We start from the raw sequence: 23,154 nt of genomic DNA, 5'->3' as shown, positions 1-23,154 counted from the left end.
TTAGATAATGGAGATTGACTTTGATGAAAAGGGTGGAGGACTAATTATTTTCAGAAGTTTATCCAATTGGAATAAAAGTGAGATACTGAAGAAGTTCAACTTTCTGTCTATTCACATTGACTGTCAGGCAGCTGGAGATTAAATGGTAAATAGTCTTTTTGAAGTTGCTTTTCAGTTACTGGATTTGTCACTTTAAGCCTTAACTTTGATAAATCGATTTAGCATGAATTGCTGTTGACTCAAGACTTTAGGATTCTTTTGTCTAGAAAGTTCTTCCATTAAATATTTGTAGAATTCTTTTCAATTCTTATTCCTTGCCAAGTTTGACAATTCATTGTCATTATTTTATTTTTGTAAGACCTTTTCTTTTCTCTTATTCACGAAGTTGTTTAGTTGATGTAAGATGCTAATATTAGGAAAGATTCTATTTAGAAAGGGGCCTGTGTTCTAAGGATTTTTTTGAATATTTCTTTCTTTGAGAATTTATATTTTTAGTCATTTAAAATGATTTGATTATTGATAGTAAACTTTTAATTATTATCATCCTTTCTAGGGACATTTGAACCTGTTTGCAATTCTCCTTCAATGAGTCAGAATACCCTCAGTTTAGGATCTTGGATCAAGCCATCAAGAGATCTTGACGAAGGGCCAGTGACTTCCGCTAGATAATGGAGATTGACTTTGATTAAAAGGATGGAGGACTAATTATTTTCAGAAGTTTATCCAAATGGAATGAAAGTGAGATGCTGAAGAAGTTCAACTTTCTGTCTATTCACATTGAGTGTCAGGCAGCTGGAGATTAAATGGTAAATAGTCTTTTTTAAGTTGCTTTTCAGTTACTGGATTTCTCACTTTAAGCCTTGATTTGATAAATTGATTTAGCATGGATTGCTGTTGAATCAAGATTTTAGGATTCTTTTGTCTAGAAAGTTCTTCCATTAAAGATTTGTATAATTCTTCTCAATTCTTATTTCTTGGCAAGTTTGACCATTTATTGTCATTTGTTAATTTTTGTAAGACCTTTTCTTTTCTCTTATTCACGAAGTTGTTTAGTTGATGTAAGACGCTAATATTAGGAAAGATTCTATTTAGAAAGGGGCCTCTGTTCTAACGATATTTTTGAATATTTCTTTCTTTCAGAACTTATATTGTTAGTCATTTAAAAAGATTTGATTACGGATAGTAAACTTTTATTTATAATCATCCTTTCTAGGGACTTTGGAACCTGTTTGCAATTCTCCTTCAATGAGTCAGAATACCCTCAGTTTAGGATCTTGGATCAAGCCATCAAGAGATCTTGACGAAGGGCCAGTGACTTTCGTTACATAATGGAGATTGACTTTGATGAAAAGGATGGAGGACTAATTATTTTCAGAAGTTTCTCCAAATGAAATAAAAGTGAGATGCTGAAGAAGTTCAATTTTCTGTCTATTCACATTGAGTGTCAGGCAGCTAGAGATTAAATGGTAAATAGTCTTTTTTAAGTTGCTTTTCAGTTACTGGATTTGTCACTTTAAGCCTTGACTTTGATAAATCGATTTAGCATGAATTGCTGTTGACTCAAGACTTTAGGATTCTTTTATCTAGAAAGTTCTTCCATTAAAGATTTGTAGAATTCTTTTCAACTCTTATTTCTTGGCAAGTTTGACAATTCATTGTCATTTTTTTTGAGAGACCCTTTCTTTTCCCTTAGTCACGAAATTGTTTAGTTGGTGTAAGATGCTAATGTTAGGAAACGATTCTATTTAGAAAGGGGGGGCCTCTGTTCTAAAGATTTTTTTGAATATTTCTTTCTTTCAGAATTTGTATTTTTAGTTATTTAAAAAGATTTGATTACGGATAGTAAACCTTTAATTATTATCATCCTTTCTAGGGACTTTGGAACCTGTTTGCAATTCTCCTTCAATGAGTCAGAATACCCTCAGTTTAGGATCTTGGATCAAGCCATCAAGAGATCTTGACGAAGGGCCAGTGACTTCCGCTAGATAATGGAGATTGACTTTGATTAAAAGGATGGAGGACTAATTATTTTCAGAAGTTTATCCAAATGGAATGAAAGTGAGATGCTGAAGAAGTTCAACTTTCTGTCTATTCACATTGAGTGTCAGGCAGCTGGAGATTAAATGGTAAATAGTCTTTTTGAAGTTGCTTTTCAGTTACTGGATTTCTCACTTTAAGCCTTGATTTGATAAATTGATTTAGCATGGATTGCTGTTGAATCAAGATTTTAGGATTCTTTTGTCTAGAAAGTTCTTCCATTAAAGATTTGTATAATTCTTCTCAATTCTTATTTCTTGGCAAGTTTGACCATTTATTGTCATTTGTTAATTTTTGTAAGACCTTTTCTTTTCTCTTATTCACGAAGTTGTTTAGTTGATGTAAGACGCTAATATTAGGAAAGATTCTATTTAGAAAGGGGCCTCTGTTCTAAGGATTTTTTTGAATATTTCTTTCTTTGAAAATATATATTTTTAGTCATTTAAAATGATTTGATTACGGATAGTAAACTTTTAATTATTATCATCCTTTCTAGGGACTTTCAAACCTGTTTGCAATTCTCCTTCAATAAGACGGAATACCTTCAGTTTAGGATCTTGGATCAAGCCATCAAGAGATCTTGACGAAGGGCCAGTAACTTTCCTTAGATAATGGAGATTGACTTTGATGAAAAGGGTGGAGGACTAATTATTTTCAGAAGTTTATCCAATTGGAATAAAAGTGAGATACTGAAGAAGTTCAACTTTCTGTCTATTCACATTGACTGTCAGGCAGCTGGAGATTAAATGGTAAATAGTCTTTTTGAAGTTGCTTTCCAGTTACTGGATTTCTCACTTTTAGCCTTGATTTGATAAATTGATTTAGCATGGATTGCTGTTGAATCAAGATTTTAGGATTCTTTTGTCTAGAAAGTTCTTCCATTAAAGATTTGTATAATTCTTCTCAATTTTTATTTCTTGGCAAGTTTGACCATTTATTGTCATTTGTTAATTTTTGTAAGACCTTTTCTTTTCTCTTATTCACGAAGTTGTTTAGTTGATGTAAGACGCTAATATTAGGAAAGATTCTATTTAGAAAGGGGCCTCTGTTCTAAGGATTTTTTTGAATATTTCTTTCTTTGAAAATATATATTTTTAGTCATTTAAAATGATTTGATTACGGATAGTAAACTTTTAATTATTATCATCCTTTCTAGGGACTTTCAAACCTGTTTGCAATTCTCCTTCAATAAGACAGAATACCTTCAGTTTAGGATCTTGGATCAAGCCATCAAGAGATCTTGACGAAGGGCCAGTAACTTTCCTTAGATAATGGAGATTGACTTTGATGAAAAGGGTGGAGGACTAATTATTTTCAGAAGTTTATCCAATTGGAATAAAAGTGAGATACTGAAGAAGTTCAACTTTCTGTCTATTCACATTGACTGTCAGGCAGCTGGAGATTAAATGGTAAATAGTCTTTTTGAAGTTGCTTTTCAGTTACTGGATTCGTCACTTTAAGCCTTGACTTTGATAAATCGATTTAGCATGAATTGCTGTTGACTCAAGACTTTAGTATTCTTTTGTCTAGAAAGTTCTTCCATTAACGATTTGTAGAATTCTTTTCAATTCTTATTTCTTGCCAAGTTTGACAATCTGTTGTCATTTTTTATTTTTGTAAGACCTTTTCTTTTCTCTTAGTCACGAAATTGTTTAGTTGATGTAAGATGCTAATATTAGCAAACGATTCTTTTTAGAAAGGGGCCTCTGTTCTAAGGATTTTTTTGAATATTTCTTTCTTTGAAAATATATATTTTTAGTCATTTAAAAAGATTTGATTACGAATAGTAAACTTTTAATTATCATCATCCTTTCTAGGGACTTTGGAACCTGTTTGCAATTCCCCTTCAATAAGTCAGAACACCCTCAGTTTAGGATCTTGGATCAAGGCATCAAGAGATCTTGACGAAGGGCCAGTGACTTCCGTTAGATAATGGAGATTGACTTTGATGAAAAGGATGGAGGACTAATTATTTTCAGAAGTTTCTCCAAATGAAATAAAACTGAGATGCTGAAGAAGTTCAACTTTCTGTCTATTCACATTGACTGTCAGGCAGCTGGAGATTAAATGGTAAATAGTCTTTTTCAAGTTGCTTTTCAGTTACTGGATTTGTCACTTTAAGCCTTAACTTTGATAAATCGATTTAGCATGAATTGCTGTTGACTCAAGACTTTAGGATTCCTTTGTCTAGAAAGTTCTTCCATTAAATATTTGTAGAATTCTTTTCAATTCTTATTCCTTGCCAAGTTTGACAATTCATTGTCATTATTTTATTTTTGTAAGACCTTTTCTTTTCTCTTATTCAGGAAGTTGTTTAGTTGATGTAAGATGCTAATATTAGGAAAGATTCTATTTAGAAAGGGGCCTGTGTTCTAAGGATATTTTTGAATATTTCTTTCTTTGAGAATTTATATTTTTAGTCATTTAAAATGATTTGATTATTGATAGTAAACTTTTAATTATTATCATCCTTTCTAGGGACTTTCAAACCTGTTTGCAATTCTCCTTCAATAAGACAGAATACCTTCAGTTTAGGATCTTGGATCAAGCCATCAAGAGATCTTGACGAAGGGCCAGTAACTTTCCTTAGATAATGGAGATTGACTTTGATGAAAAGGGTGGAGGACTAATTATTTTCAGAAGTTTATCCAATTGGAATAAAAGTGAGATACTGAAGAAGTTCAACTTTCTGTCTATTCACATTGACTGTCAGGCAGCTGGAGATTAAATGGTAAATAGTCTTTTTGAAGTTGCTTTTCAGTTACTGGATTCGTCACTTTAAGCCTTGACTTTGATAAATCGATTTAGCATGAATTGCTGTTGACTCAAGACTTTAGTATTCTTTTGTCTAGAAAGTTCTTCCATTAACGATTTGTAGAATTCTTTTCAATTCTTATTTCTTGCCAAGTTTGACAATCTGTTGTCATTTTTTATTTTTGTAAGACCTTTTCTTTTCTCTTAGTCACGAAATTGTTTAGTTGATGTAAGATGCTAATATTAGCAAACGATTCTTTTTAGAAAGGGGCCTCTGTTCTAAGGATTTTTTTGAATATTCCTTTCTTTGAAAATATATATTTTTAGTCATTTAAAATGATTTGATTACGGATAGTAAACTTTTATTTATAATCATCCTTTCTAGGGACTTTGGAACCTGTTTGCAATTCTCCTTCAATGAGTCAGAATACCCTCAGTTTAGGATCTTGGATCAAGCCATCAAGAGATCTTGACGAAGGGCCAGTGACTTCCGCTAGATAATGGAGATTGACTTTGATTAAAAGGATGGAGGACTAATTATTTTCAGAAGTTTATCCAAATGGAATGAAAGTGAGATGCTGAAGAAGTTCAACTTTCTGTCTTTTCACATTGAGTGTCAGGCAGCTGGAGATTAAATGGTAAATAGTCTTTTTTAAGTTGCTTTTCAGTTACTGGATTTCTCACTTTAAGCCTTGATTTGATAAATTGATTTAGCATGGATTGCTGTTGAATCAAGATTTTAGGATTCTTTTGTCTAGAAAGTTCTTCCATTAAAGATTTGTAGAATTCTTTTGAATTCTTTTTTCTTGGCAAGGTTGACAATTTATTCTCATTTTTTATTTTTGTGAGACCCTTTCTTTTCTGTTAGTCACAAATATGTTTAGTTGATGTAAGATGCTATTTTTAGTAAACGATTCATTTTAGTAAGGGGCCTCTGTTCTAAGGATTTTTTTTAATATTTCTTTCTTTCAGAATTTGTATTTTTAGTTATTTAAAAAGATTTGATTACGGATAGTAAACCTTTAATTATTATCATCTTTTCTAGGGACTTTGGAACCTGTTTGCATTTCTCCTTCAATGAGTCAGAATACCCTCAGTTTAGGATCTAGGATCAAGCCATCAAGAGATCTTGACGAAGGGCCAGTGACTTTCGTTAGATAATGGATATTGACTTTGATGAAAAGGATGGAGGACTAATTATTTTCAGAAGTTTATCCAAATGGAATGAAAGTGAGATGCTGAAGAAGTTCAACTTTCTGTCTATTCACATTGAGTGTCAGGCAGCTGGAGATTAAATGGTAAATAGTCTTTTTTAAGTTGCTTTTCAGTTACTGGATTTCTCACTTTAAGCCTTGATTTGATAAATTGATTTAGCATGGATTGCTGTTGAATCAAGATTTTAGGATTCTTTTGTCTAGAAAGTTCTTCCATTAAAGATTTGTATAATTCTTCTCAATTCTTATTTCTTGGCAAGTTTGACCATTTATTGTCATTTGTTAATTTTTGTAAGACCTTTTCTTTTCTCTTATTCACGAAGTTGTTTAGTTGATGTAAGACGCTAATATTAGGAAAGATTCTATTTAGAAAGGGGCCTCTGTTCTAAGGATTTTTTTGAATATTTCTTTCTTTGAAAATATATATTTTTAGTCATTTAAAATGATTTGATTACGGATAGTAAACTTTTAATTATTATCATCCTTTCTAGGGACTTTCAAACCTGTTTGCAATTCTCCTTCAATAAGACAGAATACCTTCAGTTTAGGATCTTGGATCAAGCCATCAAGAGATCTTGACGAAGGGCCAGTAACTTTCGTTAGATAATGGAGATTGACTTTGATGAAAAGGGTGGAGGACTAATTATTTTCAGAAGTTTATCCAATTGGAATAAAAGTGAGATACTGAAGAAGTTCAACTTTCTGTCTATTCACATTGACTGTCAGGCAGCTGGAGATTAAATGGTAAATAGTCTTTTTGAAGTTGCTTTTCAGTTACTGGATTCGTCACTTTAAGCCTTGACTTTGATAAATCGATTTAGCATGAATTGCTGTTGACTCAAGACTTTAGGATTCTTTTGTCTAGAAAGTTCTTCCATTAACGATTTGTAGAATTCTTTTCAATTCTTATTTCTTGCCAAGTTTGACAATCTGTTGTCATTTTTTATTTTTGTAAGACCTTTTCTTTTCTCTTAGTCACGAAATTGTTTAGTTGATGTAAGATGCTAATATTAGCAAACGATTCTTTTTAGAAAGGGGCCTCTGTTCTAAGGATTTTTTTGAATATTTCTTTCTTTGAGAATATATATTTTTAGTCATTTAAAAAGATTTGATTACGAATAGTAAACTTTTAATTATCATCATCCTTTCTAGGGACTTTGGAACCTGTTTGCAATTCCCCTTCAATAAGTCAGAACACCCTCAGTTTAGGATCTTGGATCAAGGCATCAAGAGATCTTGACGAAGGGCCAGTGACTTCCGTTAGATAATGGAGATTGACTTTGATGAAAAGGATGGAGGACTAATTATTTTCAGAAGTTTCTCCAAATGAAATAAAACTGAGATGCTGAAGAAGTTCAACTTTCTGTCTATTCACATTGACTGTCAGGCAGCTGGAGATTAAATGGTAAATAGTCTTTTTCAAGTTGCTTTTCAGTTACTGGATTTGTCACTTTAAGCCTTAACTTTGATAAATCGATTTAGCATGAATTGCTGTTGACTCAAGACTTTAGGATTCCTTTGTCTAGAAAGTTCTTCCATTAAATATTTGTAGAATTCTTTTCAATTCTTATTCCTTGCCAAGTTTGACAATTCATTGTCATTATTTTATTTTTGTAAGACCTTTTCTTTTCTCTTATTCAGGAAGTTGTTTAGTTGATGTAAGATGCTAATATTAGGAAAGATTCTATTTAGAAAGGGGCCTGTGTTCTAAGGATATTTTTGAATATTTCTTTCTTTGAGAATTTATATTTTTAGTCATTTAAAATGATTTGATTATTGATAGTAAACTTTTAATTATTATCATCCTTTCTAGGGACATTGGAACCTGTTTGCAATTCTCCTTCAATGAGTCAGAATACCCTCAGTTTAGGATCTTGGATCAAGCCATCAAGAGATCTTGACGAAGGGCCAGTGACTTCCGCTAGATAATGGAGATTGACTTTGATTAAAAGGATGGAGGACTAATTATTTTCAGAAGTTTATCCAAATGGAATGAAAGTGAGATGCTGAAGAAGTTCAACTTTCTGTCTTTTCACATTGAGTGTCAGGCAGCTGGAGATTAAATGGTAAATAGTCTTTTTTAAGTTGCTTTTCAGTTACTGGATTTCTCACTTTAAGCCTTGATTTGATAAATTGATTTAGCATGGATTGCTGTTGAATCAAGATTTTAGGATTCTTTTGTCTAGAAAGTTCTTCCATTAAAGATTTGTAGAATTCTTTTGAATTCTTTTTTCTTGGCAAGGTTGACAATTTATTCTCATTTTTTATTTTTGTGAGACCCTTTCTTTTCTGTTAGTCACAAATATGTTTAGTTGATGTAAGATGCTAATTTTAGGAAACGATTCATTTTAGTAAGGGGCCTCTGTTCTAAGGATTTTTTTTAATATTTCTTTCTTTCAGAATTTGTATTTTTAGTTATTTAAAAAGATTTGATTACGGATAGTAAACCTTTAATTATTATCATCTTTTCTAGGGACTTTGGAACCTGTTTGCATTTCTCCTTCAATGAGTCAGAATACCCTCAGTTTAGGATCTAGGATCAAGCCATCAAGAGATCTTGACGAAGGGCCAGTGACTTTCGTTAGATAATGGATATTGACTTTGATGAAAAGGATGGAGGACTAATTATTTTCAGAAGTTTATCCAAATGGAATGAAAGTGAGATGCTGAAGAAGTTCAACTTTCTGTCTATTCACATTGAGTGTCAGGCAGCTGGAGATTAAATGGTAAATAGTCTTTTTTAAGTTGCTTTCAGTTACTGGATTTCTCACTTTAAGCCTTGATTTGATAAATTGATTTAGCATGGATTGCTGTTGAATCAAGATTTTAGGATTCTTTTGTCTAGAAAGTTCTTCCATTAAAGATTTGTATAATTCTTCTCAATTCTTATTTCTTGGCAAGTTTGACCATTTATTGTCATTTGTTAATTTTTGTAAGACCTTTTCTTTTCTCTTATTCACGAAGTTGTTTAGTTGATGTAAGACGCTAATATTAGGAAAGATTCTATTTAGAAAGGGGCCTCTGTTCTAAGGATTTTTTTGAATATTTCTTTCTTTGAAAATATATATTTTTAGTCATTTAAAATGATTTGATTACGGATAGTAAACTTTTAATTATTATCATCCTTTCTAGGGACTTTCAAACCTGTTTGCAATTCTCCTTCAATAAGACAGAATACCTTCAGTTTAGGATCTTGGATCAAGCCATCAAGAGATCTTGACGAAGGGCCAGTAACTTTCGTTAGATAATGGAGATTGACTTTGATGAAAAGGGTGGAGGACTAATTATTTTCAGAAGTTTATCCAATTGGAATAAAAGTGAGATACTGAAGAAGTTCAACTTTCTGTCTATTCACATTGACTGTCAGGCAGCTGGAGATTAAATGGTAAATAGTCTTTTTGAAGTTGCTTTTCAGTTACTGGATTCGTCACTTTAAGCCTTGACTTTGATAAATCGATTTAGCATGAATTGCTGTTGACTCAAGACTTTAGGATTCTTTTGTCTAGAAAGTTCTTCCATTAACGATTTGTAGAATTCTTTTCAATTCTTATTTCTTGCCAAGTTTGACAATCTGTTGTCATTTTTTATTTTTGTAAGACCTTTTCTTTTCTCTTAGTCACGAAATTGTTTAGTTGATGTAAGATGCTAATATTAGCAAACGATTCTTTTTAGAAAGGGGCCTCTGTTCTAAGGATTTTTTTGAATATTTCTTTCTTTGAGAATATATATTTTTAGTCATTTAAAAAGATTTGATTACGAATAGTAAACTTTTAATTATCATCATCCTTTCTAGGGACTTTGGAACCTGTTTGCAATTCCCCTTCAATAAGTCAGAACACCCTCAGTTTAGGATCTTGGATCAAGGCATCAAGAGATCTTGACGAAGGGCCAGTGACTTCCGTTAGATAATGGAGATTGACTTTGATGAAAAGGATGGAGGACTAATTATTTTCAGAAGTTTCTCCAAATGAAATAAAACTGAGATGCTGAAGAAGTTCAACTTTCTGTCTATTCACATTGACTGTCAGGCAGCTGGAGATTAAATGGTAAATAGTCTTTTTCAAGTTGCTTTTCAGTTACTGGATTTGTCACTTTAAGCCTTAACTTTGATAAATCGATTTAGCATGAATTGCTGTTGACTCAAGACTTTAGGATTCCTTTGTCTAGAAAGTTCTTCCATTAAATATTTGTAGAATTCTTTTCAATTCTTATTCCTTGCCAAGTTTGACAATTCATTGTCATTATTTTATTTTTGTAAGACCTTTTCTTTTCTCTTATTCAGGAAGTTGTTTAGTTGATGTAAGATGCTAATATTAGGAAAGATTCTATTTAGAAAGGGGCCTGTGTTCTAAGGATTTTTTTGAATATTTCTTTCTTTGAGAATTTATATTTTTAGTCATTTAAAATGATTTGATTATTGATAGTAAACTTTTAATTATTATCATCCTTTCTAGGGACATTGGAACCTGTTTGCAATTCTCCTTCAATGAGTCAGAATACCCTCAGTTTAGGATCTTGGATCAAGCCATCAAGAGATCTTGACGAAGGGCCAGTGACTTCCGCTAGATAATGGAGATTGACTTTGATTAAAAGGATGGAGGACTAATTATTTTCAGAAGTTTATCCAAATGGAATGAAAGTGAGATGCTGAAGAAGTTCAACTTTCTGTCTTTTCACATTGAGTGTCAGGCAGCTGGAGATTAAATGGTAAATAGTCTTTTTTAAGTTGCTTTTCAGTTACTGGATTTCTCACTTTAAGCCTTGATTTGATAAATTGATTTAGCATGGATTGCTGTTGAATCAAGATTTTAGGATTCTTTTGTCTAGAAAGTTCTTCCATTAAAGATTTGTAGAATTCTTTTGAATTCTTTTTTCTTGGCAAGGTTGACAATTTATTCTCATTTTTTATTTTTGTGAGACCCTTTCTTTTCTGTTAGTCACAAATATGTTTAGTTGATGTAAGATGCTAATTTTAGGAAACGATTCATTTTAGTAAGGGGCCTCTGTTCTAAGGATTTTTTTTAATATTTCTTTCTTTCAGAATTTGTATTTTTAGTTATTTAAAAAGATTTGATTACGGATAGTAAACCTTTAATTATTATCATCTTTTCTAGGGACTTTGGAACCTGTTTGCATTTCTCCTTCAATGAGTCAGAATACCCTCAGTTTAGGATCTAGGATCAAGCCATCAAGAGATCTTGACGAAGGGCCAGTGACTTCCGCTAGATAATGGAGATTGACTTTGATTAAAAGGATGGAGGACTAATTATTTTCAGAAGTTTATCCAAATGGAATGAAAGTGAGATGCTGAAGAAGTTCAACTTTCTGTCTATTCACATTGAGTGTCAGGCAGCTGGAGATTAAATGGTAAATAGTCTTTTTGAAGTTGCTTTTCAGTTACTGGATTTCTCACTTTAAGCCTTGATTTGATAAATTGATTTAGCATGGATTGCTGTTGAATCAAGATTTTAGGATTCTTTTGTCTAGAAAGTTCTTCCATTAAAGATTTGTATAATTCTTCTCAATTCTTATTTCTTGGCAAGTTTGACCATTTATTGTCATTTGTTAATTTTTGTAAGACCTTTTCTTTTCTCTTATTCACGAAGTTGTTTAGTTGATGTAAGACGCTAATATTAGGAAAGATTCTATTTAGAAAGGGGCCTCTGTTCTAAGGATTTTTTTGAATATTTCTTTCTTTGAAAATATATATTTTTAGTCATTTAAAATGATTTGATTACGGATAGTAAACTTTTAATTATTATCATCCTTTCTAGGGACTTTCAAACCTGTTTGCAATTCTCCTTCAATAAGACAGAATACCTTCAGTTTAGGATCTTGGATCAAGCCATCAAGAGATCTTGACGAAGGGCCAGTAACTTTCCTTAGATAATGGAGATTGACTTTGATGAAAAGGGTGGAGGACTAATTATTTTCAGAAGTTTATCCAATTGGAATAAAAGTGAGATACTGAAGAAGTTCAACTTTCTGTCTATTCACATTGACTGTCAGGCAGCTGGAGATTAAATGGTAAATAGTCTTTTTGAAGTTGCTTTTCAGTTACTGGATTCGTCACTTTAAGCCTTGACTTTGATAAATCGATTTAGCATGAATTGCTGTTGACTCAAGACTTTAGTATTCTTTTGTCTAGAAAGTTCTTCCATTAACGATTTGTAGAATTCTTTTCAATTCTTATTTCTTGCCAAGTTTGACAATCTGTTGTCATTTTTTATTTTTGTAAGACCTTTTCTTTTCTCTTAGTCACGAAATTGTTTAGTTGATGTAAGATGCTAATATTAGCAAACGATTCTTTTTAGAAAGGGGCCTCTGTTCTAAGGATTTTTTTGAATATTCCTTTCTTTGAAAATATATATTTTTAGTCATTTAAAATGATTTGATTACGGATAGTAAACTTTTATTTATAATCATCCTTTCTAGGGACTTTGGAACCTGTTTGCAATTCTCCTTCAATGAGTCAGAATACCCTCAGTTTAGGATCTTGGATCAAGCCATCAAGAGATCTTGACGAAGGGCCAGTGACTTCCGCTAGATAATGGAGATTGACTTTGATTAAAAGGATGGAGGACTAATTATTTTCAGAAGTTTATCCAAATGGAATGAAAGTGAGATGCTGAAGAAGTTCAACTTTCTGTCTTTTCACATTGAGTGTCAGGCAGCTGGAGATTAAATGGTAAATAGTCTTTTTTAAGTTGCTTTTCAGTTACTGGATTTCTCACTTTAAGCCTTGATTTGATAAATTGATTTAGCATGGATTGCTGTTGAATCAAGATTTTAGGATTCTTTTGTCTAGAAAGTTCTTCCATTAAAGATTTGTAGAATTCTTTTGAATTCTTTTTTCTTGGCAAGGTTGACAATTTATTCTCATTTTTTATTTTTGTGAGACCCTTTCTTTTCTGTTAGTCACAAATATGTTTAGTTGATGTAAGATGCTATTTTTAGTAAACGATTCATTTTAGTAAGGGGCCTCTGTTCTAAGGATTTTTTTTATTATTTCTTTCTTTCAGAATTTGTATTTTTAGTTATTTAAAAAGATTTGATTACGGATAGTAAACCTTTAATTATTATCATCTTTTCTAGGGACTTTGGAACCTGTTTGCATTTCTCCTTCAATGAGTCAGAATACCCTCAGTTTAGGATCTAGGATCAAGCCATCAAGAGATCTTGACGAAGGGCCAGTGACTTTCGTTAGATAATGGATATTGACTTTGATGAAAAGGATGGAGGACTAATTATTTTCAGAAGTTTATCCAAATGAAATAAAGGAGAGATGCTGAAGAAGTTCAACTCTCAATCTATCCACATTGAGTGTCAGGCAGCTGGAGTTAAAATGGTAAATAGTCTTTTTTATGTTGCTTTTTAGTTACTGGATTTGTCACTTTAAGCCTTGACTTTGATAAATCAATTTAGGATGAATTGCTGTTGACTCAAGACTTAAGGATTCTTTTGTCTAGAAAGTTCTTCCATTAAAGATTTGTATAATTCTTCTCAATTCTTATTTCTTGGCAAGTTTGACCATTTATTGTCATTTGTTAATTTTTGTAAGACCTTTTCTTTTCTCTTATTCACGAAGTTGTTTAGTTGATGTAAGACGCTAATATTAGGAAAGATTCTATTTAGAAAGGGGCCTCTGTTCTAAGGATTTTTTTGAATATTTCTTTCTTTGAAAATATATATTTTTAGTCATTTAAAATGATTTGATTACGGATAGTAAACTTTTAATTATTATCATCCTTTCTAGGGACTTTCAAACCTGTTTGCAATTCTCCTTCAATAAGACAGAATACCTTCAGTTTAGGATCTTGGATCAAGCCATCAAGAGATCTTGACGAAGGGCCAGTAACTTTCGTTAGATAATGGAGATTGACTTTGATGAAAAGGGTGGAGGACTAATTATTTTCAGAAGTTTATCCAATTGGAATAAAAATGAGATACTGAAGAAGTTCAACTTTCTGTCTATTCACATTGACTGTCAGGCAGCTGGAGATTAAATGGTAAATAGTCTTTTTGAAGTTGCTTTTCAGTTACTGGATTCGTCACTTTAAGCCTTGACTTTGATAAATCGATTTAGCATGAATTGCTGTTGACTCAAGACTTTAGGATTCTTTTGTCTAGAAAGTTCTTCCATTAACGATTTGTAGAATTCTTTTCAATTCTTATTTCTTGCCAAGTTTGACAATCTGTTGTCATTTTTTATTTTTGTAAGACCTTTTCTTTTCTCTTAGTCACGAAATTGTTTAGTTGATGTAAGATGCTAATATTAGCAAACGATTCTTTTTAGAAAGGGGCCTCTGTTCTAAGGATTTTTTTGAATATTTCTTTCTTTGAGAATATATATTTTTAGTCATTTAAAAAGATTTGATTACGAATAGTAAACTTTTAATTATCATCATCCTTTCTAGGGACTTTGGAACCTGTTTGCAATTCCCCTTCAATAAGTCAGAACACCCTCAGTTTAGGATCTTGGATCAAGGCATCAAGAGATCTTGACGAAGGGCCAGTGACTTCCGTTAGATAATGGAGATTGACTTTGATGAAAAGGATGGAGGACTAATTATTTTCAGAAGTTTCTCCAAATGAAATAAAACTGAGATGCTGAAGAAGTTCAACTTTCTGTCTATTCACATTGACTGTCAGGCAGCTGGAGATTAAATGGTAAATAGTCTTTTTCAAGTTGCTTTTCAGTTACTGGATTTGTCACTTTAAGCCTTAACTTTGATAAATCGATTTAGCATGAATTGCTGTTGACTCAAGACTTTAGGATTCTTTTGTCTAGAAAGTTCTTCCATTAAATATTTGTAGAATTCTTTTCAATTCTTATTCCTTGCCAAGTTTGACAATTCATTGTCATTATTTTATTTTTGTAAGACCTTTTCTTTTCTCTTATTCACGAAGTTGTTTAGTTGATGTAAGATGCTAATATTAGGAAAGATTCTATTTAGAAAGGGGCCTGTGTTCTAAGGATTTTTTTGAATATTTCTTTCTTTGAGAATTTATATTTTTAGTCATTTAAAATGATTTGATTATTGATAGTAAACTTTTAATTATTATCATCCTTTCTAGGGACATTGGAACCTGTTTGCAATTCTCCTTCAATGAGTCAGAATACCCTCAGTTTAGGATCTTGGATCAAGCCATCAAGAGATCTTGACGAAGGGCCAGTAACTTTCGTTAGATGATGGATATTGACTTTGATTAAAAGGATGGAGGACTAATTATTTTCAGAAGTTTTACCAAATGGAATAAAAGTGAGATGCTGAAGAAGTTCAACTCTCAGCCCATCCACATTGAGTGTCAGGCAGCTGAAAATAAAATGGTAAATAGCCTTTATTAAGTTGTTTTTCTGTAACCCATTTTTTGTCATAAGCTTTAAAGTTACATTTTCTTTGATAAATTTATTTGATAATTGATATGAATTGCTGTTTGCTCACGAATTTACGATTTTCTTGTTTTTTCCAAAATTGTTTTTAATGAAAAATTTGTAGGATTATTTTAGTTTCTATTCACTCTGGAACTTGACGCCTGATATTTTTTGTGAGCCCCTTTGATTTTCTTTTTTTTACGAATATCTTTTTTTGATGTAAGTTACTGATACCAGCAAAGGACTATGAATAAAATAGGTGCCTTTATCTTTAAGGAATCGTTGTAGCTTTGTTTCTGTGATAAGGTATCTTTTGATATTTAAACAGATTTTAGAGATGACAATAAAATTTTATATATTATATTATTTTCTAGGCACTTTGGAACCTGTTTGCAAATTTTGAAGATAAGTCAGAATACTCTTTGTTTGTGAGCTTGGCTCAAGCCATCATGAGAGTGACACGAAAAGCCACTGATCACTGATGGAGAATGTTGGAGAGTTTTTTTGATGGAAAGGAGAATCAATTCTTTTCAAAAAGTGATTGACTTAAAACGAGATCACCAAAACTTGAAATAAAATGGTAAACAGAATTTTAGTCCATAAACTTATTTTTTTGACAAGCTTTTAAGTTTTGATTAGTTGCATCACACGATTATTGGATTACTTTTTGTACTTTTTTTCTTTATATGTATTATATATATATAAAAGATATTTTCTTTTCTTTTCTGAAAGTTATTCCATTAGTTTTGTTTGGTTACTTTCGATTTGCTGAACATATTTTGATACTTAGTTTATGATTAGTTTATGATAGTTTGTGATTCTTAAAATATTTAAGATGGAAAAGGGGCTTCTACCTCAAGATTTGTTTTTTTGGTTAAGATATTTTCTACTTTAAAAAAGAGTTTTTGAAGGTTGAAGGACAAAGCTTTTTAATATTTGTTTCCTTTCCAGGGGCTTCGAGTTATGTTTGGAATTCTTCTTGGAATTGTCAAGCTGTCATAACACTGAGATGAAAAGCTAGTGACTGCTTTTAGATGGTGGAGATTAATTTGATGAAATACAGGACTAATTCTTTTCAGAAAGTAATGGAGTTAAAAAGAGATCACGAAGACTTGAAGTAAAATGGTAAATATAAATTTTTGTCAAAAACTTGTTTCGTTGTACTAAGCTCTTAAGGTTTATTTAGTAGCATAAATCGATTTATTTTGCATTAGTTTTTATTCTTGATTCAAAATGTTTTCTTCTTCTTTGATGGTTATTTAATCAGAGTTTTGTTGGATTATTTTGAATTTGCTAGACATATTTTGAAACCTTTATTTTTGTTGTTTTAAAGGTCAGTCGTTCTGAGGAATGACGTCACTTGGGAAGATGCACAAGAAGAAGAGGCAGAAGAAGATGTTGCAGAAGAAGAAGATGCACAAAAGGATGTTCACAAGAAGATGAAGCAAAGAAGATCAAATGAAGAACTATTGAGAAGATGGACAGAAGATACTGAATGCATTCATGTAAATAATTCTGATTGTGAATGGGTTAGAAATGCGGTGTTTGCTGGCAAGTAACTTACTTCGAAACTGCTATTGGGTAAAATTTACGATTCCATCCCAGTTGTTTGCTTGGGTACGCTCAGGGAGAAGCGAGCAGGGAAAGTATTTCACGAGGGTTCGCTCAGGGAGAAGCGAGCAGAAAACGCGGGAACTGATCCAAGGGGAGCCTGCACTGTTTTTGATTTTGTGTGCATGTTTGTGCATGTATTGACTCTTAGTTTTCAAGGGTGAAATTCAATTGTTTTTTTTAACAAGTTGCTTGCCAGCATTGACTGCATTTTTAATCCACCATAAGGGAAAAGGTCATTTGAGCAGCTTTTTCAACTAAACAAGGCCCTGTTTTTTCCACATCAACATCGTTTGGCTAGAACTTATAATAGGTTCCCTTGCATGCTTCATAAAGTGTTTCAAGCCTTAACATTTGCCCTAAAAGTATCTTTACCAGTGTTTCCGTCAGAAGTTTTCGTTTTTGTTCAGATTTCCGTCAGATTTTTATGTCCATTGCTTTACAAATTTTGCATTCCCTAAGTTTTACCAAAATGCATCTCTAATTGAACTATGCTACTGTTTCTTCTCCTCTAATGAAAGTTTGAACCAATTTCGTTTGACGACCCTTTTGCAAAAGCTTCAGTATTGGTTTATGTTTTCGGCTTATCAAATTGCTGATATCTTTGAGATACCCAGGGAATCGTGTCATAGGCGTATTGCTTCTAGGTAATACTTTAGCACTTTGGTTTACGAAAATAACTTCCATTCAACAAGAAGTTTGTTTTTAAGACTGATTTTTTTTCGGCTGAATGAAGTAAACTTGGCAGGTAAATCTTGATAGAAGCATATCCCATAGTCAAACATGTAAACAAAATTTAGGTAATAGGAAAGAGAAAGCTGCTTGAATGGCCAATTCTGAACTTCCAGCCAATCAGCTGAATATCATTTTAAAAGGGGGTAATTTTCAAAGGGGGGGGGGCGCTTTTTGATTATAAACCAAAACAGCGTTGACGTGATAGGGTGGTCGTTTGGTGCCGGTACTTAAGATGTTGGCTTGCTCATTTTGGATTGAAGAAAAGTCATACTAGCCTACCCTGTGCTGTTATCCAGAGGAGACCAGATAAACGAGAAAGGATATGAGATTCGATCAACGTCATTTAAAAGGAGGACAATCTTGGTGGAATTCATTGCCAATCAGAATCAACAATCAAAGTCGAGAATCAGCACCAGGATCAGCACCATTCGAAAAGTGTTGCAGCTTGGACAAAGTGTGAAACAGCAGGCAAACTGGAAACAACAGTGCCAACATGAAACAGACTTTCGAGAGGATCGTCCACGAGAGTTTCGAGAGGATTCATGTCTTCCTTTCTCCTTTTCTTTCAGATATTTTTCTATGATTCTTTTCAACCTTTTTTCAATTCTATCTACACTGTTCTTGAAAACTAAGCCCTGATATTTAGGTAAAAAGATTTTTACAGTCTTCTTTAGGTTTTTCACTATTCTATTTTGGCCAGATGCAAGATGCATTTACCAAACTCCCCAAGCATATAGATATAATAAACTAAGTTGTGCTTTGAATTTAAAGGTGGATAGAAAAGCTCTTCCTTAAGGTTGCTAAATTGCTTTCTGCTAGCCGTTTCCTCATTGATTAATTATCCTTGCCACTAAATGGAGAAGAACTTTCCTTTTTCCCCTTGTTTAGAAATTTTTCCCAAAATATTTTATTTATCCAAAGCTTACCTTTTTCAATACTTCCATTACTTTCTCGCCTATTTTCTTTCTCTACCCTTGTCACCTGTGACTTCCATCAAGTCACCAAACGACGAAGATAAGGACAGAAGGAAACAAGAATGGACGTCACCAGAGATACTCACAATTGTCAGAAGATCATGTCTGTTGTTTGGGCCATGCGTCACATTTGTCCCAAAACTTTTCATCTCGCGCGTTTTATATTAGTGCTTGAAGCAATGAAAATTTGGGGATAGTTTGCTTTAAATCTTCAGCTGATGGAAGGAGGTTCATTCTAGAAAGACTTTGTAAAATGTTGTATTTGTAATTAGACTTAATCAAATGCAGGTGCAAATCGACATGATAGAGCCAATGGCAAGGGTGGCCCTTCCGTTAATGGTCAGTTACAAGCAGGACTCATTTCACAATCGCCGAGCTTTTTTCTCCGAACATTTTAGATTTTTAGGTTACCACTTTCGTTTTCAAAAACTATTCACAATCGCCGGACTTTTTTCTCCGAAAATTTTAGATGTTTCTTCTTCCGTTTTCAAGATTACAAACTTTTTGACGATCCAAAATATTCCCAGAAAAAATCAGTAAGGGTTGGGTTTTCAATATTTTCAAGTAAAACTTTTCCCCATAGAGGAATGCATTTTCCCTTTCATTCAGTAAAGTCGTTTTGGGTGTCTTTTTTGTTCAAAATTTTTTCTTGCACTCAGAATGCAAAATTTTTTGTCGTAGGAAAGCAGCTCTATTTTTACAAAAAATTGCTTTACGCATTCCAAATGTTTTGCGGCAAGATTTTTTATCGGTAAAACTGTTTTAAGGTCCTTTCTTGTTTTTTGAATAAAAAATTGCCCATATTTTCTGGATTTTGTTCCGTTTCCAAGCATTTATAATTCGGTTCCATACTTCTTCCAGGGTTCTAGTTTTTGAAAAATCGTCAAAGCCAGAAAGCTCTGTCATTCGTTTTTGCACCTGCATCGTGTCTGCACATTCTCTTTACGGCTTCTTGTATTAGGGATTGGGAACAGTGAATGTTTGTGCGGACACACCCCCACTCCGCCCCGCCGTGCTGGGCCTCTTCCCGCGGAGTGCTCCGACGTCCTGCCTGCGCTGCAAGATTCTGGTGGGCTCCAGCTGGTCATTCTTCGCTTCATCCTGTCTTGCCGTCTCTGCAAGTTTGTCCTTCATCTCCAAGGTAAGAGGATTTATTACCTCTCTTCCACTATCTCTTCGATTGTTTGTCATCTTTGCTTGTATATTGTACACATTTAATCAGGATCCAAACTCATCATGGGGACATTAAATAAGTAGCTTTGTTTACCTTCAAACACCGGGTGGGGGCAATGTTTTCGGTGGCTGTTCCAATGATAGGTAGCTTTAACGGCGAGTGAATCATATTGTATTAGAGTATTCTCTTTGCTGCAACGATGTCTTGGTGAATGGGAGTGCCGCAATGGAAACGAAAGGCTGCAATCTAGCAACTAAAAGTGATGATCGGGGTTGTGTTGTAAGGATAGCAATTTCTGATCTGTCCTGGCTCTCTAGTCGGGTGCGAGGGTTTTTGGTATATGTAGTTCTTTTTATTATTATTTAATTTACCCTATCGGTCAAGGGTACGGCGAAACGTTCTGTTGAATAGGTAACCTTGCAGTTCATCACGTTTATGTGCGCCTTTTATCATTTATTAGTGTAAGATTTTTTCTTTCAATTTTGTAGGATTAAATAATTAAGTAATTCTTTATAAGCAATTATTTAAAGTTACAATAATAACTAATTTTCAGCTATCATTCAACTATTATTTAGATTAATCGCGTAAAATGAAACTAACTTTTAGTTCGATATCAGTAATAATAACGTAAAATAAGAGCGAATTATAAAGTTACATAAAGTATTGAAAGTAATTTGATACGTAATATAATTACTGGGGCGGGAATTTCCCTAATGTATCCCTTTTACTTACCGTAAAATTGATGTATTGATCTAAGCAATTGATAATATTATTGATAATTTGATAATGTTCTGTAATTGTAATCGAAAAGATGATTATGATTATTATTATTGTGTAAGTCTCAAGGTTATGAATAGACCTAATAAACTAAACATCTAGTTATTTCTAAATGAATTAGGATATTTTTATTTATCAATATTCGCAAGTAATAACCTCAAGATGAATTAAAAGCTACCAGATTAATTTATGCCTATCTAATTATTTATTCAATATTACCTAGCCGCGTACTGTGTTGTTAAGGTTGAATTTTGAAATTTTTGGGACAAGAGGTTTATTTGTCAATTTTAAAAGAATTTTATAGCACTAGATAATATTTCTAAACATTATTCAACATTTACTTAAATTAATCTACTCTAAATTCACTAAGTAGGCATATAATTATATTTGTTTGTATAACATAGCTATTTGTTTTAGATAGCTCTCTTTAATAATATTTTTATTTCTACTGTTACTAGTTTATTTCTAATCTTCTACCCTCTCTTTTCCCCAACAGTTTTAAAACCAAAGTGTGCTTTTCCCATTTTTCCTCGTTTTCTGATAAATCTGAATATTTTTTGCAATTCAGTTTGTCCCCTCTATACCTATAGGGTTTTCGTATTTTTCGGGGGTTTGAAAAATTCTCTTCTAATTTTTAGCGCCTATTTCGGCATCAAGTTTGAAAACCTTCAATCCTTTTTCGTTAATTTTACGGAAAACTCTTTGCGTGAAAGCCGTCCAAAGTACAAAACCCCTTTTGAAAAGTGTTTTATTCAGACTGTTTTCAGGATCGACAACTTTCCGGACAATGGTTTAAAAGTTCGTTAAGCTAGCAAAGTTCCTTTGGCCCCCTTTTTATTTTAAAATGCTTCGCGGATTTTAATAATGTCTTGGTTTCATTTCTCTTTATCCAAAACTGTCCTCATTTTCTGACAAATCTAAATACTTTTCGCAATTCACTTTTTCACCTCTTTACCTATAGGGTTCTCGTATTTTTCGGGGGTTTAAAAAATTCTTTCACTGCCTTTCGGCTTTTTCAACAGCGATTCTCACGTCCGTGAAAGGTTCCAAACCTTCTTTTCATGGTATAGTTTAAAATTGGCCTGTTTTTTCACCACCCTCTGCTGTCTTTTCTTCTTAAAACTTTTTGATTAATCTATGTTAGTGATAACTTCTGAGTTTATTATTTGTAACTTATTTTAGCGATATATTTTTACTGAGTTATATTTCTCTCAGCGTTTTAAGTAACTATTTTATTTTTTTATGGTTAGTATATTGCGTGATGAACTGCCGACGCTTAGGCTCTTTTCGACCATTCGCTGCCAAATTTCCCCTCGTCCATAACACTGCAACGGGACGATTTCTCTGTGTGCTTGGCACGTACCGGGCAATGACGAGAAATGCTGGGTGGCGCGTAGACGTTGTGAACAGTGGCCTTACTAGTCAAGTTATCAAAGTTGCTGGTAGGTAGGCTTTGGTAGTCTTGGTCAACGGGTCTGCAACACCTCTCACATCTCACACCGATCAACCTGCAAGGAGTGCGCATTTTAGCACTGTTTACAAAAATTCTCAATTTTCCCCCCTAAAAGCAGTGTGATCTTTCGGCCGGTTAGGTTGTCTGTTTTAGGTTTGCAGGGCAGTGCCCCCAGTAAGCCAATGGTGTCTTGCAGCAACGGGGAGAAATGGTGCAATATGATTTACCCCTCAGAAATAGGCTAGGTTAGGCCTTAGGAGATGAGTTTTGATACTGGTTCTTTGTTGTACAATATACTTGTTAAAATGACGGGCAGTCGAAGAGATGGTGCAGGAGAAAATAAATCCTCTTACCTTAGGGATAAAGGGCAACCTGCAGTGATGGTAAGATAGATGGAGCGAAGAATGACTGGTTGGGGCTCACCAGGATCTTGCAGTGCAGGTGGGACGTTGGGGCACTCCGTGGGAGAGGCCCAGCATGGCGGGGCGGAGTGGGGGACCCTTTACACTTGTAAATTTTTTTTTGAAAAAAAAATTTGAACCTTCCCCCTGTATTTTCTCTTGGAGTGCAGACTGTCCCCCTACTTTTCATCTCGGAGACGAGCATGTCCCCCTGACTTTTCAGTCGGAGGCCAGCCTGCTGACTCCGTAGGTAACCCCCGGTAAGCGGTCTTCCCCGGCTCCGGACGTCCGGAGCCGGGGACTACCGCCCACCGAGAAGCGCATGCGCCTGTTCGAATCCCAGCTCTTTGTTCCCATTTTGAATGCCCCATTGTTTTGGAAATTCCTATTGTTTCCTATTGTTCCATTGTCCTTCCATTGTTCCATTGTCCAACTGTCCACGTGAATGCCGCTTGAATTTTTGGAGGAAAAACAGCGCTTGAGCCGGGATTCGAACCCACGACCTCATGACCTTTGACATTAGCAGTCACCCACTAATACCACTGGACCACAGGGTCGCTTAGTCAACAAGGGTAACAAGTGCTAGTATATTTTACTTTTCCAGAGAGCTGTAAGGCAATCATTGCTGTAATGCGATATAAACAAACT

General features: G+C 33.6%; 4 long non-coding RNA genes across 4 annotated transcripts; all 4 read left to right on the top strand.

The window, feature by feature from the left end:
• The first annotated feature begins 2,173 nt into the window (after positions 1-2,173).
• On the top strand, positions 2,174-4,962 carry LOC148957818 (uncharacterized). The gene is made up of 4 exons (XR_016145136.1): positions 2,174-2,786; positions 3,194-3,446; positions 3,855-4,107; positions 4,516-4,962. It is a non-coding gene; the product is annotated as an uncharacterized LOC148957818 (long non-coding RNA).
• A 1,174-nt stretch (positions 4,963-6,136) lies between these two features.
• On the top strand, positions 6,137-7,899 carry LOC148957817 (uncharacterized). Its single transcript, XR_016145008.1, has 3 exons — positions 6,137-6,749; positions 7,158-7,410; positions 7,819-7,899. It is a non-coding gene; the product is annotated as an uncharacterized LOC148957817 (long non-coding RNA).
• An 878-nt stretch (positions 7,900-8,777) lies between these two features.
• LOC148957816 (uncharacterized) lies at positions 8,778-10,525 on the top strand. The gene is made up of 3 exons (XR_016145009.1): positions 8,778-9,390; positions 9,799-10,051; positions 10,460-10,525. It is a non-coding gene; the product is annotated as an uncharacterized LOC148957816 (long non-coding RNA).
• Positions 10,526-12,599: 2,074 nt separating this feature from the next.
• LOC135687435 (uncharacterized) lies at positions 12,600-22,723 on the top strand. The gene is made up of 8 exons (XR_016145133.1): positions 12,600-12,693; positions 13,101-13,353; positions 13,762-14,014; positions 14,423-14,675; positions 15,084-15,336; positions 15,756-15,961; positions 16,333-16,506; positions 16,715-22,723. It is a non-coding gene; the product is annotated as an uncharacterized LOC135687435 (long non-coding RNA).
• The last annotated feature ends 431 nt before the right edge of the window (positions 22,724-23,154 follow it).

The sequence above is a fragment of the Rhopilema esculentum genome, chromosome 20, assembly GCF_057945365.1.
Source record: "Rhopilema esculentum isolate cy_ngs chromosome 20, ASM5794536v1, whole genome shotgun sequence".
Taxonomy (NCBI): Eukaryota; Metazoa; Cnidaria; class Scyphozoa; order Rhizostomeae; family Rhizostomatidae; genus Rhopilema; species Rhopilema esculentum.
Note: the sequence above shows the minus strand (reverse complement) of the source record. Positions and strands in the feature narration are given on the sequence as shown.